The following is a 17,468-nucleotide window of genomic DNA, read 5'->3' as shown; positions in this document are numbered from 1 at the left end:
GTTGGCCTTACGGGAATTTGACTAGGCAACAGAGAATAGTGCACGTAACTAGCGCTAGTGTTGAAAAGCATCGTTACTACCAAAAGTCACATTAAACTGTCAAATTCCAATTAATATCTTGTCCCAAATATATCATTACTTACTAAACATCTATGAATTTGCCTTCTTTGGAATAATTACCTTTCGGAGAGAAACTTAACTCAAAAATCATTGAGGCAAAGAATAGCGGCAAGGTAATACCAATGAAAACTTTTAAATATAGCTGTTACTATTCCCATGACATCGGAAGCAGAAAGGTGTTTCTCTACCCCGAAGAGAATAAAGACTTTCTAGCGCAGCACAATGACCGAGGATAGACCATAGAGTTAGTGTTATTTACTAACTCTATGGGATAGACTTTTTGCTCTTGCTATGTTGTCAATTGAAAGGAACTTTCTTCGAGACTCTGCGGACTTACGAAGCAGTTATTTCTTATTTTGCGTGTGGTAAAACTCTTGGCATGTAGGCCTACCGTATTTTCTGCTCCTCTCGTATTTGATCACATTTCTAGAAGTGTCATCTTAGTTTAGGAGGTTACGGCCCACGATGGAAGAGAAGCTGGCGGAGATGGGGAGAGGAGAGGTTGTGGGGAGGCAATTTTTTCTTCTTTTGAACCCCCAGTGATGAAAGTCACGCGCCGCCACTGCCCTCGGCCCATCGCGCGAGGCTTGCTGCCGAATGTCTGATTGGTGCGGGGAACGAGGGGATCCTAACCTTGAGCTGGGCTAGTCTTCGGTCCGTCAAATCGCCGCCGCTAACGAGAGAGACAGCGGTGGAAAAAGAAGGCCCAAAGACTTGAAGTTCTCCGGAAGTGTCCGAATTGATGGGATTACCCATGAGCTACAGTATCACGATTGTTGATTTGTTAAATAATTTTCTTAAAACTGTATGTATTGAATTTTGTCAGAGAAATTATATATTTTGTATAAACTACAACCCTAACATACCTTATGGTGAAATAGGGTTCACAGCACTTCGGAGATTTCATAATAATAATAATAAAAATTGGTAGCTTATAGTTGGAAATTATTGGTATATTTCAGTTGATCTTATAACAATTTTAGTTTATCTGAAGTTATACGTGTTTAACGTGAATGTGACCTTGCATGAGCGCCGATATGACAGTTTCTAGAGCGGGGCCCAGACCTCGGGGTATGTTGTAGGCCTAATTTTAATATTTTCGAAGATAAATGGCGATTTGTATTTTGCGTTAGAATAACCCACAGTATCCCCTGCCCGTTGGTGGGGGACGGTACTACCGCTTTTACGTAATACTGAATTTTAAATCATTTTCCTGAAAGGAAAAACGTGACTACACTAGATTTTTGCCTTTCCCTGAAAGCTAGAGGGGGGCCGCGGCCCCACCTTGCCCCCGGGTATGGGCGCCCTTGTGACCTTGTGATGTTACTTTTGTGAAATTGCTGAATCGTGTGTAAGTTGTTGGATAAACCATTCTCGCGACTGAAATATGAAGATAAATAGCTGATAATTAAAAATGGTAAGCCTACCCCACCTCTTACTAAGTTAGGCTACATTGTGAACAAGAGGAGAAAAACAAGAATCCATGCAAAGGGTATTTCAACTTAAGTATGAAAAGTATTTGTGGTTATGTGACTCATGCGAACCTCACAAAATTTATTGTTGGCCATGCTTATTGTTTGCAACTGAGATAATAATAATAATAATAATAATAATAATAATGTCCGCCTCTGCGGTGTAGTGGTTCGTGTGTTTAGCTGCCACCCCTGGAGACCCGGGTTCGAATCCCGACTCTGCAACGAAATTTGAAAAGTGGTACGAGGGCTGGAACGGGGGGCACTCAGCCTCGGGAGGTCAACTAAGTAGAGGAGGGTTCGATTCCTACCTCAGCTATTCTCGAAGTGGTTTTCCGTGGTTTCCCACTTCCCCTCCAGGCAAATGCCGGGTTGGTAACTAACTTAAGGCCACGGCTGCTTCCTTCCCTCTTCCTTGTCTATCCCTTCCGATCATCCCATCCCCCACAAGGTTCAGCATAGCAGGTAAGGCCGCCTAGACGAGGTAGTGGCCCACCTTCCCAGTTGTATCCCCCGACCCAAAGTCTCATGTTTCAGGACACTGGCCTTGAGTGTAGAGGTGTGATCTCTCGCTGAGTCCAAGGGAAAAACCAACCTGGAGGACAAACGGATTAAGAAATAATAATAATGCATAGCCTCTAGCTTGATGGTGACCTGATGAAATGAATGGTGAAGACTATATAAGCACCCAGTCCCCGAGCTAGGGGAATTAAGAGTACGAGAGGCTGATTCTTTAGCTACCATCTACATTTATCAGGTGTTGAGTATTGGCAGTAGCAGAGGCTAGGGCTTGTGAACCATCCTTAACACAGCAGGCTACTCCGATGGCTATTAGCTGCAGCTCAAAACCCTAAAGGCTTGAAGTTCACTAAACCAACTATCGAAAATGGGTAACCTGAGTCTAGTGATAGCCCATGTCTTAATTGCAGCATACGCCACTGGTACTTTAGTACAATGATCACTGGTATGGGTGAAAATCTACCTCTTGTGGGTGTAAGGGTAATAGACTTAGGAGTAAGCACGTGGACACAAGGTACTATATCTTCACGCCGAAGCAATCCATCTTGGCGTCTTGCTACTTTGACATACGAGAACGGGTCTACAATTGGGAAGCACAGAATATAACTCAACAACTAAAGGATCTAGTATTAAGGGTGGGATAACACAAATAGAGGGTGTAATGTAGATATTGCTCAATGTATAATGAAAACTTACCAAGGACGTGAGTTATTACGAACGACGTGTTACCCTAAACCAAATACAGTAGAGACAATACGTGACACTTACGGATTTCGCCTTGCTAAAATGGGAGACAATTCGACGGTGGCACTCCTAGTGACTTGACCAGAACAAATCGCACTAAATTCAAATATCAATGGAAATGTATATATGGAAATGGATAAATAAATTACGTCTAGAAAGAAAGTGGTATTGAGATATTCACTTCGAAGTTGCTAAAGCAATTCTGGATAAATGAATGTAGAATTATTTAAAAGGTTATTATTCAAAGACTGAAATTAGACACATAAACAAGATATGAAATGGGCTGCTGTGAAATGGCTTGATCTTTCATTTATGCATTACTTTTTTAGCTTTAGCATTCCTGCCTGAACTTTTACGGTTGGATTTGTCTTTTTTCTCATTTAAAAAACATTGCATGATCACATTAAGACACCTGTCAATAAAAATATCGGCACATCCCTTACACACATGATGCAATGAATTAACATTTAAAAGCTGGACAATTTTCCTCTTAACATGAAGCCTACTAACAGAAAGATAATCTATAAAATTCAGGCTTTAATCTGAGAAGAGGGATTAAAGAAAGAAAAGTATGAAAATGTTGTCGATAGTGATGCTTTGAGGAATATTTACGTACAATTAGAGTAAAAATGTAACATACCCTTGGCTGTATAGTACAGGATTTTTAAAGTCGCTGGCCTGGAAATGATCTGAACAGATCTTATAATTCTTATATAAGCGTAACGTCCCGTATTTCTTGTACACCTTACCCAAATCACTTCTGTGATATTTCAAAACTCACAGATCACACCTACAACAACACATCGGTATTGAAGGTTAACTGCTGCACTATACAATAAAATATGCGTAGCCTATTACATTTTATGCCAGTTAAAATATGGGTCAAGCAGATCAGAAGATTATGAAGTGCTATAAAAATCTCTGTCACTGGAAGAATATATATGCAAACACAATATTACTTACATGTTCTTGTCACGAGGGAACCTGAAGAATGACCGCGCATTTTTCTCTACTTCATAATTACTGCAGCCAAACACAGCACATACCTTTCCCCTCATGTTGAGAGGAGATATCAAGGAATGACACACACTACTATTTAATTATGTCAGCTCACTGAAAACGCATAAATAACACCAAAAACTTCACACAAAAATACACGTGCTCTTATGAGAGAATCAGTACTGCACGTTATAAATTTCTAAATTTTCACAAGAATCAGTACTGTTCAGGTCTATCCGCTAGAATGAGCTCCAATAGCTGTCCCTCGATATTATCTGTAGATGGTCTTGACTAGACTCGTCCTCGAGATACTTCTGACAAGAGCCGCTAGAGTTCTCTTTACTGATCCGTCTCGTCCGCTCATTGCAACACGTTCGAATATGAAAAAATATAAAAATTCTTTAAAACTAGTAATTTCAGAAGGCAGCAAACAGATATGAGATCAAAGATAGACCAAGAGCAATTGTTTGACTTATTTTCTACAACGTATTTCTTACAATATGCTTAAACGAAATAAGTAATTCACGAAAGAAGCAGAGAAATCTGGTAGCGAGTTTGTCACTTCTTACCGATTCCTTTAATTGCCTCAGAGTATCCGATAAGGGGATCGAGATTGCGGTCATAAATAACTGGGTTTAATTGCCCTTTCACCAATTATCAGCGATCCAATCTTTTCCTTCGCTCATTTGATATTTTGATATTCGTATGGAAGCCGCTGTTTGGTGAGCGATGTTATGCCCGTTACGCAAATATTTAGCGTCGTTTCACATTATTTCTCTTGTTTTTTCTTCCCGTAAAATTAAATTTGTGTTCGCCTCTGTGGTGTAGTGGTTAGTGTGATTAGCTGTCACCCCAGGAGGTCCGGGTTCGAATCCCGGCCCTGCCAAGAAATTTGAAAAGTGATACGAGGGCTGGAACGGGGTCCACTCAGCCTCGGGAGGTCAACTGAGCAGAGGTGGGTTCGATTCCCACCTCAGCATCCTGGAAGTGGTTTTTCCGTGGTTTCCCACTTCTCCTCCAGTCAAATGCCGGGATGGTACCTAAATTAAGGCCACGGCCGCTTCCTTCCCTCATCCCTGCCTGTCGTTTCCAATCTTCCCATCCCTCCACAAGGCCCATGTACAGCATAGCAGGTGAGGCTGCCTGGGCGAGGTACTGGTCATCGTCCCCAGTTGTATCCCCGACCCAGAGTCTGAAGCTCCAGGACACTGCCCTTGAAGCGGTAGAGGTGTGTTCCCTTGCTGAGTCCGAGGGAAAAGCCGACCCTGGAGGGTAAACGGATGAAGAAAGAAGAAGAACATTAAATTTGTTCTAACAGGAATAAAGCTCCTAAATGACCAATTTTAGCATGCTTTTCAATTTGGTTTGCTTTTTGGTCAAGTTCAGATACCGTAAAACTTTTTTTCTGATTTCATTACCTGTATGCTACTTCTCAATTTACAGATTGTTTTCTGTAATCTGATATTTAATTTTCTCATCTGTATATTTTTTAGATTTAACAGAGATACTCGTAGACTTTCCTTGATATAGAAACGAGACTTGTACTCCTTTTTCATTTGTGGCTGACGTATGAAGATATGGAATGTTTATCATTATTTGAATCGGAACTTTTACTAAATTTTGATGGCAATACATCATTCTTGGGAGCTGGACGCTTCCTGCGTTTGACATTTTCCTGTTTGTGAATAGGATACACAATGAAAACAGAAGGAAGTTTGATTGATGTGCTTACAATGAAATCTGTTTGTTGAGAAGAAATGCTAGGTACCTAAAGAGATCCTACTATTTCACCTTGCCTAGAAATAGTTTGCTTCCATTTCTCCCTTAAACCGCACTCGGAAGCGAAACTATGGAAAGTCAATTTTCATGCTTTTTTAGTGTCATCCGAAATACAGAGAGGTACACAACAGTGCACCTTCTTCTCAACCTCAGAGATACTCACCGACAGAAACAATATTAGCAATAAATTGCACAAAATCTACACAGCATCACAATTACTCCGCATATCACAATGTTAAAGTCCGCCAAGAACAGAACGGAAACCTGACATCTAGCGGCCAAACCGTGAACACGGTCGGGCTGCTTTTTTCAGCCACAAATTAGTAGCTATGTCCCGGCCTTGTATATCTCGTAGGCAAAGGCTGTACTCTATGAGAGATTTCACTCTTTTTGCACAACTGAGTAGATGGTATTTTGTACATGTTTTGTTGCAAAGTTCACATTTACACTTATCGCCTGGAGTATGGAATGACTTGATCACGCATATTTTATGATGGAGAACACTGACCGCGTAATGAGTCACCATATGCCTGAGCTCATAGTTTGCCATCGTCCAAGTTCTGTTCATCATGGCTTCAGTGCTGTAAAAATCTCCCCAAATACTTGATCTCTTTTCATACCTCTCTTTTATATGTTTCTCTGATGCAATCGTGTATGGAAGTCCTAGTTTGAATTTGATATCCTCTATATAGAAAGACTACTTTGCCAGTTCATATACCAGCCTCATTTGTGTGAATTTTGACACGCACAGAGTGAGTTTGAGGAAGCTTGCTTTCACTCTTTCTATGACTGCCAGGTCTGCAGTTGTTAGATTATTCCATATTAATTGAATCCTGTATGTGATTATGGGTGTTATCTTAGTATTGAAAAAAAACAATGCCATTTTGAGGTCTAATAGTTCCAGGTGTGAAATGTCCTGAAAGACTCAGATTGCTGCTATCGTTTTCTCTTTTACATGTTCTTGTTGATTGTAGTCGTATTCCTAGGTAGTTATAGTGGTTGACTACCATGAGTTCTTCTTTCCATATTATATGATATCCTTTTTGGCTATTTTGCCTCCCTTTCTGAAAATCATTTGCACGGTTTTGCTTCTGTTTATAGTGAAGTCATTCTGCTTAGCCCAGTTTTGTAGTCTGTCAAATTATTTTTGTAGTTCTTCTTTGTTATTGGAGCCGATGACCATGTCATCTGCATACATGTATATTACTACTGGTACATTGTCAGCTATGACCATCTCCACAACATCTGCAGTCGCCACGTTGAATAGTATTGGGCTTATTGGGTCTCCTTGTAGGACTCCATTTGTTTGTATAATACTATCTGAGATACTGGTTCCATCATCTATAGTTATTGTGTTTACTGTGAGAATGTTGTTTATTATGGTGAATAATCTGTTATTTTCTCCTAAGATTGCTTTTAGTTTCTTGATTAATTTCTGCCTACTTAGGAAATCAAATGCCTTGTTGTAATCAATGAAGATTGCAAAGATTTTTTTTGTTTTGGGTGTCTTAACCTGTCGTCGATACTATCGTACTGCATGCAGAGTTGATCTTCCTTGACGAAAGCCAAACTGGTTGTCCGGAATCTTTTCATCTACTTCGTTTGTCAGTCGTTGTGTAAGGAGTCTGGTGAAAACTTTGAATATATTGCCCTCCAGAGCTATGCCTCTATATGAGCCTGGTGCGCCTGTAATACCTTTGCATAAGATTTTTACTTTAGATTCTCTCCACATTTGAGGTACGGTATACAAGATATACAAGGCCGGGAAGTGGACCGATAGAAATGCGGGTCGCAAGTAGTCCACTAGAGGCCTCGACTTTGTGCTATGCTGCTCGCGCAAAATACATTCAATTAATAGTACATGTTGGTTTTTAAAGATGTATAAAAGTACAAATAATGAAGTTAGGACCACCTAAAGGTGATTTAGAGTAATTGGATGTATAGTAAAGCACATTTAAGTGATATTTGGAATTATTTTAGGCAATGTCAAGCGCAATAAATAATCTAAGTAATAGTCTACATTAAAATGGCTTATCATGGTCACTGTTCGTATCACCCACATTTGTAAGATCTTCCAACTTTTTGTCCTGAAGTGCTTTCCCAAGTCATGAGCATCTGTACTTTTGTGAGCTTCATTGTTGAGTATTGATTTTGTAATGAGAGTTACAGTCAGTGCTCTCTGATCACACTCGTCACATGTGAACGCCTCAGTGAACTTCGGAACAGCAAAAACGTTAAGTTTTTAAAACCAAAATCGTATTGTCCAGATAACGTAAGGAGTAATGCGTAAAATTCAACATATTTTGCAGAAAGTAAATACATTTTCTTGAGGGGCAACGTAATGCTCCACAATCTTGCATCCTAATGAGGCACATCAGCGGACTGTCAGTAGTGGCCGAGGATATCTGTTCCAAGCATGATTCACAATTGGAATTTTCTTCCGCAGTTCGAACAAGATAACCACCTATCATGGCCAAGGAAGACAACTCCAGAGTGACAGGTATCTCTGAAAAGGCATGATGTCATTCTTAATATCAATAGCGCCTAAGATAATATAAAACTTGCAGATATTTTAGGCCTATTGAAAATAGTATATCTGAAAGAAAATACAATAATCGCAAATTGATTAGTTAGCTTACTTTCGAGCATCTCATCAAGTAATTCCAAAACTGTTGTTGGTCAAGATTACGACTATAGTGTACTCTGGGCCATTACATCTATGATAAGGGATCCTCCATTCATGTCAAATTCATGGCTTCGTAATTGAGCCCTCCTTTAATAAGGAATGTTATTGTTCCTGTTTCTCCCTTCATAAAGCCAACATAATTCTTATGTGTCTTCTGATGCAGAAGTCGGAGGCAGTGACGTGATTCAATGAATCTGCAGCCCATATACTGAAGTTTCAATATTTAAAATGTAAATTACAGACTCTGGATGATGTCCTGGCAAACAATGGGAACCTAATTTTCCCCCTTCTCTGGATATAGAAATTCTTCACTTCTCCTTTAAAACTGGATCGGCAGGAAACGTTTGAAAACTCCAATTTTCTCCTTTCTTTGACGAACTGGACTTACAGTACGATACACCATATTTTATAGTGTATATAAAATTTACTTGGAGTTGATTTGAACACTAACAATAAGTGAAATCTATACGTAAATTTATTAAAGATACTTTTCTCCATATGTTAATACACTACAGCATGTGCAAACTATAGCACGATGTCGAGACATCTGGCAGCGGTACTGGGAACCTGGTTGAGGACGGTTTTATGTTCAGAACTAACGCACACTTCCCGGCACCGCCGTCTCGATCCACTTATACTGCCTGCTCTATGCCACTAGTTTAACACAGGAAGGCGCGACTACCAATATTTCTTCAAGTCGCCGTAAGAGTGTAGTAGTAGACACACAATCTTCACTCGATGTTAGCCCCTGACGGGACGTACTACAGCTCCACTTTGAAGCCTTACGGAGCAAGCCAAAGTTTTCCGAATGGCGTACTCCGGCTTCATGCATCGAGTAGTTCAGATGAACTAACTGATCTGAACTAAACTATTCTGAAGAACATTTCTGTATGTTTATTTTCACCTACTGCAGCTTCACATGGTCAGCGCTCAGCACTATTTCTATTATTTAATGCTCAGAGTCATTGCACTTGGGCTTCGTCCCTTAAGAGGCCACGGCTTGCCCGTGGTCCAACAGCTCTGTACTTGACCGGCCAACCCAGCAGAGGAAAGTTGGCCATGGCTCTACCGTGGCTATACGCCTCTGCATTCGGGAGACGGGCCTGGCGCACAGTGCCGGACTTCACGCCTGGCTCCACCCGTCGGCTGTCCCGAGAATGGTTTTCCGTAGTTTTCCATTCTCCTGCACTAAGGCGAATGCCGGGACAGTTCATAGTATAGGCCACGGCCACCCACACCCTCATCTTCTCCGCACATCTCCTTCACCGTAACAAATCTCCCGGCCTGAGAAACGGCGTCACCATCTAAGAGGCTCGCCTCCCCCTTCAGGGGAGGAATGAAAACGTTTAGTAGTAGTAGTAGTAGTAGTAGTAGTAGTAGTAGTAGTAGTAGTAGTAGTAGTAGAAGTAGTAGTAGTATCATTGTTTACTCTGTGGAGAAATAATGGGAGAGGCTCATCTATTGAGAGTATGTAGGTGAACTATTGTACTGAGAATTTAATCTTTTGGTGACAAATATAAATTAAAAATAGAAAGAGAGAAGGAATTTTATGCAATAACTAAATTGTTAAATAAAGAATGCATCACTCCAGGATGAATAGCAATTTTTTTCTGCATTTTAAGAAGTATGTGGCAAAAGGAGATGAAAAGAGATTAGCAATACTAGTAGGTTTAATTAATATTGAATGTAGTAATATATAAATTGTTGTATTAAATAAGCTAAGGAAGGGGAAGATACATGTTGCCCTAGACTATATAATATTGTTAACGTCTAGGACAAAATAAATTATATTTAGTATAGTAATAGTCAAATTTGCCATTGTCCGGTCCCAAGTCCGGAATAAGAAAGGAGGAGGGTTTGCTGGTCTGGCACCCAGCTGTAAAACTGCCAACGCCGAGTGTTGGGCGGCGGGAAATAACCTGACTCCCGAAGGGGGCTAACGGCTTCGGGCGAATGAGCCCCTTTGGGTGGGGTGATGGTCCCCACAGTGGAGGAAATGCCACTGCAATCCATTACGCAGCGTCTGTTCTCCAGGTTATGGGTGGCTGCACAAGGCGTCTGTACTCCAGAGGAGCGGCCTCATTATCACTTCACTGGATCACATCCAGAGTTGTAATTCGGGACCTAGTCCCACACAGGTGACACCTTGACAGTCAACCAAGGAAGGTCTTTTAAGGAATACTCCACTGGCTGAACCAAGAGTTCAGAGAAGGCAGCATTCGGATACGTTGGGCTGCCGCCTGAAAGATACCGTGTAGTCGGAGGCACGGAAATACCCCAGTACCACATACACGAACGAGACAAAATCAAGAATCAAACCAAAGCAGGTGTCATACTTCTCTACACACAATATAAACTCACTCATGCAAACCGGTAAACTAAAAGTGATCACCGACATAATGGACCAACACAAAATTCTTATCATGGGATTACAGGAAATTAGAAACACTGACCAGGATGCCTTGGAATATCAAGGGTACAGACTTTATAAAGGTATACCCAGGAAGCGAGTGATGAAGAATGTCCCACAATTTGGAACAGGATTTGTGATCAGCCTTAAAATAATAAACTCAGTTCAAGAATTCAAATCACAGTCTCCACGACTCTCAACGCTCACCTTAAAGGCATCTAATAAAATCTACACAATAATAAATGCCCATGCTCCCACTAATGATAAAAACAACTCCTCAAAAGACCAGGAGGAAACAGGAGAATTTTGGGACCTATTGGATCAGACCATAGATAACATTCCCAAACACCATGTAAAATTATTAATAAGCGACTTTAACGCTCAACTAGGCAGAGAAAGAAAATACCATGACATCATCGGAAAATGGCCAGCACACAAGAAAACAAATAAAAATGGAGAGAGACTAGTTGACCTGTATAGAAACCATAATTTAATCTCAAAATCTACATGTTTTAAGAGGAAACCTCAAAAACTCAAAACATGGAAACACCCTGACTACACTAAAGGAGAATGGCAACTGGATAAATATCTGCATGGACAAATACCACCACAAAGAGATCTATAACGTCAAAGTCCTCCGAGGAATAGACACAGGTTCAGATCACTACGTAGTTAAAATTAAAATTAAACTCACTCCCCAGAGGAGACAACAAAAGCAAGCCCTTAAAACTAAAAGAAAAATAGATCCTACCCAGCTAATCAACAACAAAAATTACCAGAAAGCAACTGAAAAAATAAAAATCACAGATAAACTTGAAGACTTAGTACACAACCTTAAACAAATTGCAGAAGACCTGGCTCCAATTAAACCACATAAAAAACACCAATGGTGGAACAGTGAATGTGATGAAAGAGTGGAGAAAAGACATCAGGCATGGCTATTACATCAGTCTCAAAAAGCAGAAATATCCTATCAAAATCTGGTAAAACAGAGAAAAGAAACTACCCGAAGCTTAAGAATAATAAAAAGACAACATCATAAGGACACGCTGAAGTTAATTGAAGAACAATCCAATAAAACCCAATCAAGGGACTACTACAAAACCTTTAGAAAGCAGCTCCAAAAATATGAACCCCCGACCCTACTGATGAAGGATGAAGATGGTAAGCTGGCTCATAACAATAAAGACAATGCAGAAATTCTGGCTAAATATTTCAACAAGATTTTAAATTGTGAGGAACCTACAGAACTCCTTCATTTGGCTACCAACACCCGATAAAAACACCACCAGAGAACATCAATCCCTCTACAATAAAGGAAGTCTACCAAGCTCTGAATAAATTAAAAAACGACAAAGCGCCAGGAGAAGATCAGACCTTTGCGGAAATCTGGAAATATGCAGGAACATCAGCAAAAGTTGCCCTCCATCAACAACTTGTCTCTATCTGGATTAAAGAAGAACTACCAGAACACTGAACAACAGCCCTCATTCATCCACTGCACAAAAAAGGAGACAAAACCGACCTTAATAACTACAGGGGAATCTCACTCCTAGACACAACATACAAAATATTTTCAATAATCATCCTTAATAGGATAAGTTTACAACTTGAGAAAGAACTAGGAGAATATCAAGGAGGTTTCGGACCCTGGAGGAGCTGTCCTGATCAGATCATGAGTCTTAAGTTGATAATTGACTATAACAGGAGAAGAAACAGAGATATAGTGATAACATTTATATATTTCAAGAAAGCTTATGATTGCATCCATAGAGAATCTCTTTTTAAAATTTTGGACTACACCCCAAATTAATAAACATGATAAAATTGTCTCTCACCAACCACCAAACCAAAAGTGAAGTTTAGGGGTGAAACATCAGAGACATTTGAAATTATAACTGGACTACGGCAGGGAGATGTAATAGCTGATCCCCATTTCTTTCCTATCAAAATTCAGCAATTCGTCGCTTAGCTAAGGCTGATTTATGTTTACGCATATTCTTTATTCCCTTGGATACAGGCTATTAATTATTACAGCACACTATCTTTCAATAATAATAATAATAGCATCTTGATACGCAACTCCAAGAGGTTACTTGCGAGCGTACTTCACAAAAGTAAACAAACTCGCTACCACCACAGAACTTAAAAAAAAAAAAAAAAAAAAAAACAACAACTTATAGTTGTTGGCACTATTGTAGTACCTTCAGGAATACCAATACAAGCATACAATGTTACTCAATGACGGTAGAGTACTGAAATATTAGTCTGTAACAGGCTTTACAGGCTTTACAAATTCATTCAGAAATATGTCAGATATGTCAGATCTTACAGCTGGATTCTGTATAACTATTGGGGGAGGGGCTGTTGGCCAACCCATGGATGCATAATTGCAAAGAAACAGGCATATTTGATTGAATGGAAACGTGACAATGACATTATTACCTAACAAAGCAGTTCAGCAGATGCCACGCTAATTTCTGTTGTGTGCAGTCCAGCAAACAAAGCATTATTAAAGTGATAAATTGTTTGAATTCAATGGAATAACTTCATGACAAGAAAGAAGAAACTCAATCCTTTCAATTTCAGTCATTTAAAAAAAATCGGCAAAATGACCAAAATATCGATTTTTATCTCTGGATTGTCGCCTTAAGAGCTCCTGGCACCTCTCTTAGTTGACTCTTACAACCTGCAGGGGATACCGTGGGTGTTATTATTCAACCACAGGGGGAATAGTGATTACGGTAAATAGTGATAGAGATACAGTATACAATATGAACAAGTATTGCTTCTGGTTGCAGAGTTCTGCCCTTTACACTCTCCAAATTGCGTTTTCAGGGATCAAGAACTCAAGTATCTTTCTAACTGTAAGAAGCTGACGTTCCTGTGTTTTATGAGGATCAGTTACATAACAGATGCTTCTGTGATCCACCCTCAAGCAATCTTGGAGTTGAGATATCTCAAAATATTTGATTGTGAACAACTGACCCCACAGTGCTTTGTAGCTCTGTGTAGCTTTGATAAGCTTCAGACTTTGAAGTTCGATCTTCAAAACCATGATCTTCCTGCTGATCTTGGCGCCACTACTGTGAAGAGTACAGATCTTCACATAATGTTTTATAGACGTCTTAGGCATCAATGGTTTAGAATAACTTTCCTTAAGTTTTTCAGACACAGGCAGAAGTGCTGTACTGAACTTAAGGAGGAATGTACTTAGGGTATACATACTCAGATGTAGCTTTAGTAGTTACTTGAGTGAAACAGTTGATGTGAAAACTTACAGCAAACATCTGTTGAATAGACTAAAACACAAACTGTGAAAAAAACCTGATTTAAAACACCGTGTACTATACCAGTATTACACCTTCACAACACTGTGTACTACACCAGTATTACACCTTCAGAACACTGTGTATTATACCAGTATTACACCTTCAGAACACTGTGTATTATACCAGTATTACACCTTCAGAACACTGTGTATTATACCAGTATTACACCTTCAGAACACTGTGTATTATACCAGTATTACACCTTCAGAACACTGTGTACTACACCAGTATTACACCTTCAGAACACTGTGTATTATACCAGTATTACACCTTCAGAACACTGTGTACTATACCAGTATTACACCTTCAGAACACTGTGTATTATACCAGTATTACACCTTCAGAACACTGTGTACTATACCAGTATTACACCTTCAGAACACTGTGTATTATACCAGTATTACACCTTCAGAACACTGTGTATTATACCAGTATTACACCTTCAGAACACTGTGTATTATACCAGTATTACACCTTCAGAACACTGTGTATTATACCAGTATTACACCTTCAGAACACTGTGTATTATACCAGTATTACACCTTCAGAACACTGTGTACTACACCAGTATTACACCTTCAGAACACTGTGTATTATACCAGTATTACACCTTCAGAACACTGTGTATTATACCAGTATTACACCTTCAGAACACTGTGTACTACACCAGTATTACACCTTCAGAACACTGTGTATTATACCAGTATTACACCTTCAGAACACTGTGTATTATACCAGTATTACACCTTCAGAACACTGTGTATTATACCAGTATTACACCTTCACAACACTGTGTACTACACCAGTATTACACCTTCAGAACACTGTGTATTATACCAGTATTACACCTCCAGAACACTGTGTACTATACCAGTATTACACCTTCACAACACTGTGTACTACACCAGTATTACACCTTCAGAACACTGTGTATTATACCAGTATTACACCTCCAGAACACTGTGTACTATACCAGTATTACACCTTCAGAACACTGTGTATTATACCAGTATTACACCTTCACAACACTGTGTACTACACCAGTATTACACCTTCAGAACACTGTGTATTATACCAGTATTACACCTCCAGAACACTGTACTATACCAGTATTACACCTTCACAACACTGTGTACTACACCAGTATTACACCTTCAGAACACTGTGTATTATACCAGTATTACACCTCCAGAACACTGTGTACTATACCAGTATTACACCTTCAGAACACTGTGTATTATACCAGTATTACACCTTCACAACACTGTGTACTACACCAGTATTACACCTTCAGAACACTGTGTATTATACCAGTATTACACCTCCAGAACACTGTGTACTATACCAGTATTACACCTTCAGAACACTGTGTATTATACCAGTATTACACCTTCACAACACTGTGTACTACACCAGTATTACACCTTCAGAACACTGTGTATTATACCAGTATTACACCTCCAGAACACTGTGTACTATACCAGTATTACACCTTCAGAACACTGTGTATTATACCAGTATTACACCTTCACAACACTGTGTACTACACCAGTATTACACCTTCAGAACACTGTGTATTATATCAGTATTACACCTCCAGAACACTGTGTACTATACCAGTATTACACCTTCAGAACACTGCATATTATACTAGTATTACCCCTTCAGAAAGTGGTGGTGGTAGTGATTATCGTTTTATGAGGAGATACAACTAGGCAACCATCCTCCATATAACTACATTCAAAAGGAAAAAATGGAAGGCATCCGACACTTCGAAAAATGATGGTATCAGCCACAGAAATACACAGGCCACAAAGGGTGTAAAAATTAAAAGACTCTCTAGCCCTCAGACCCTAATGGATTTGGAGTTGGGAAATAACAAGAGTTGATCAAGTGAGGAGGAATTGAATAGAAGAAAGGTAGGAGCCTGGCACAAGTAAGTGGAAGCAATGCCAAGACTCAGCTAAGAGCCCTGTGGTCGTCAACCCATGCTCCCAAGTTAAGAGCCACTGGGGCCGCTTGTAGTCGCTTCTTATGACAGGCAGGGGATACCGTGGGAGTTGTTCTACTGCCTCCACTCACAGGAGGGGCCAACCACCGATTTGAAAGTAAACAGGTTCAATTTGAGGAATTTCTTGGCGGCCGTGATTGATGCAGTATCCTTCTGTTACCGCTGCTTGATGGTTGGTTGCTGATGAGGACCTACTTTATTCTTACCAACTCCTAAGTATAACCAGGGGCGGCCGTACCTTATGTGCTGAAGTGCTGCAGCACATTGCCTAATTGAAAAATAAATTACTTTAAAAATATTATCTGCAATCAAATACAGTGCATTGAAAAATACGTTAGCCAAAGAATAGGAAATGATTCAACTCCCCTCACAACCAGGCAACTGGTCGTGTGCTCCACGCCGGGTGGCAGTGCTGGGCTGTGCGATCACAGCTCAGGGAAAATTTTTAAGCCTCTTACCAGAAAGCAGGAACTCTGCCAAGACTGACAAGACATCACTTCACAGCGATTCTTCGTTCTACCACAGAGAGGCAGCACTTGTATTACGACCAAAATGAGAAAGTGGCAGGTGGCACCCTCTTGACTCAGCGGTAGTATTTAAGAGGGGATCGCTCAAAGCAAACGGGAAAACAAAATACTGTAGAGGAAGCCATCAGCTGTTCCCGCCAGGTCTTTTAACACCAAAGATGATAGAATACTCTCAACTTGCCTATTCCATAGCCACCTTGGTAAATCGATGAATGATAAAAATTATACTTTTTATGTTGTGAAAATAAGGACATGATATTGTGATTTTCTTTAATAAAGATGTCTAATTTATAAATGTCACTATAAAACATAACATGTCATTTTGCATTACGACGTTGCTGGTTTTATTTCAGTGATGTTGGTAACATTGGGAAGTTCTGTTTTTGCGCGCTCACACCAACTGTTTGAGTTCATGAATATTTTGCCATTGCAGGTGTTATTGTATGTTTAAATATATAGTAATGTAGTTTTTTTTAAATGAGGAATGTGTATATGTGTTGGGGTTGTTTGCATGTTTGTTCAGTGTGAAAAACTCTGTGGTGAGCCTCTTGAAAGCTGCATTCTGGTATGTTTCTCAATATTTTTATTTTTTGGAAGGGGGATGGGTTACAGCACACAACTGATTTTCTGCACCAGCCGCCACTGAGTATAACCACTGATTTGTTTATAGCATAAGGCAATAGACTTTGTTTGCTTAGTGCCACAGATGGTAATGACATCTATCGGTATTGAATTCTGGTAGTGGTGGTGATTATTGTTTTAAGAGGAAGTACAACTAGACAACCATCGTCTATAAAACACTGATCAGAAAGAAAACAAGGAATGGGTCTGACAGTTCGAAAAATGAAGGTACCGGCCAAAGACAAGGT

The sequence above is a fragment of the Anabrus simplex genome, chromosome 13 (genome assembly GCF_040414725.1).
Source record: "Anabrus simplex isolate iqAnaSimp1 chromosome 13, ASM4041472v1, whole genome shotgun sequence".
Classification (NCBI taxonomy): domain Eukaryota; kingdom Metazoa; phylum Arthropoda; class Insecta; order Orthoptera; family Tettigoniidae; genus Anabrus; species Anabrus simplex.
The sequence above is the reverse complement of the archived record's forward strand: the minus strand, read 5'-3'. Positions refer to the sequence as shown.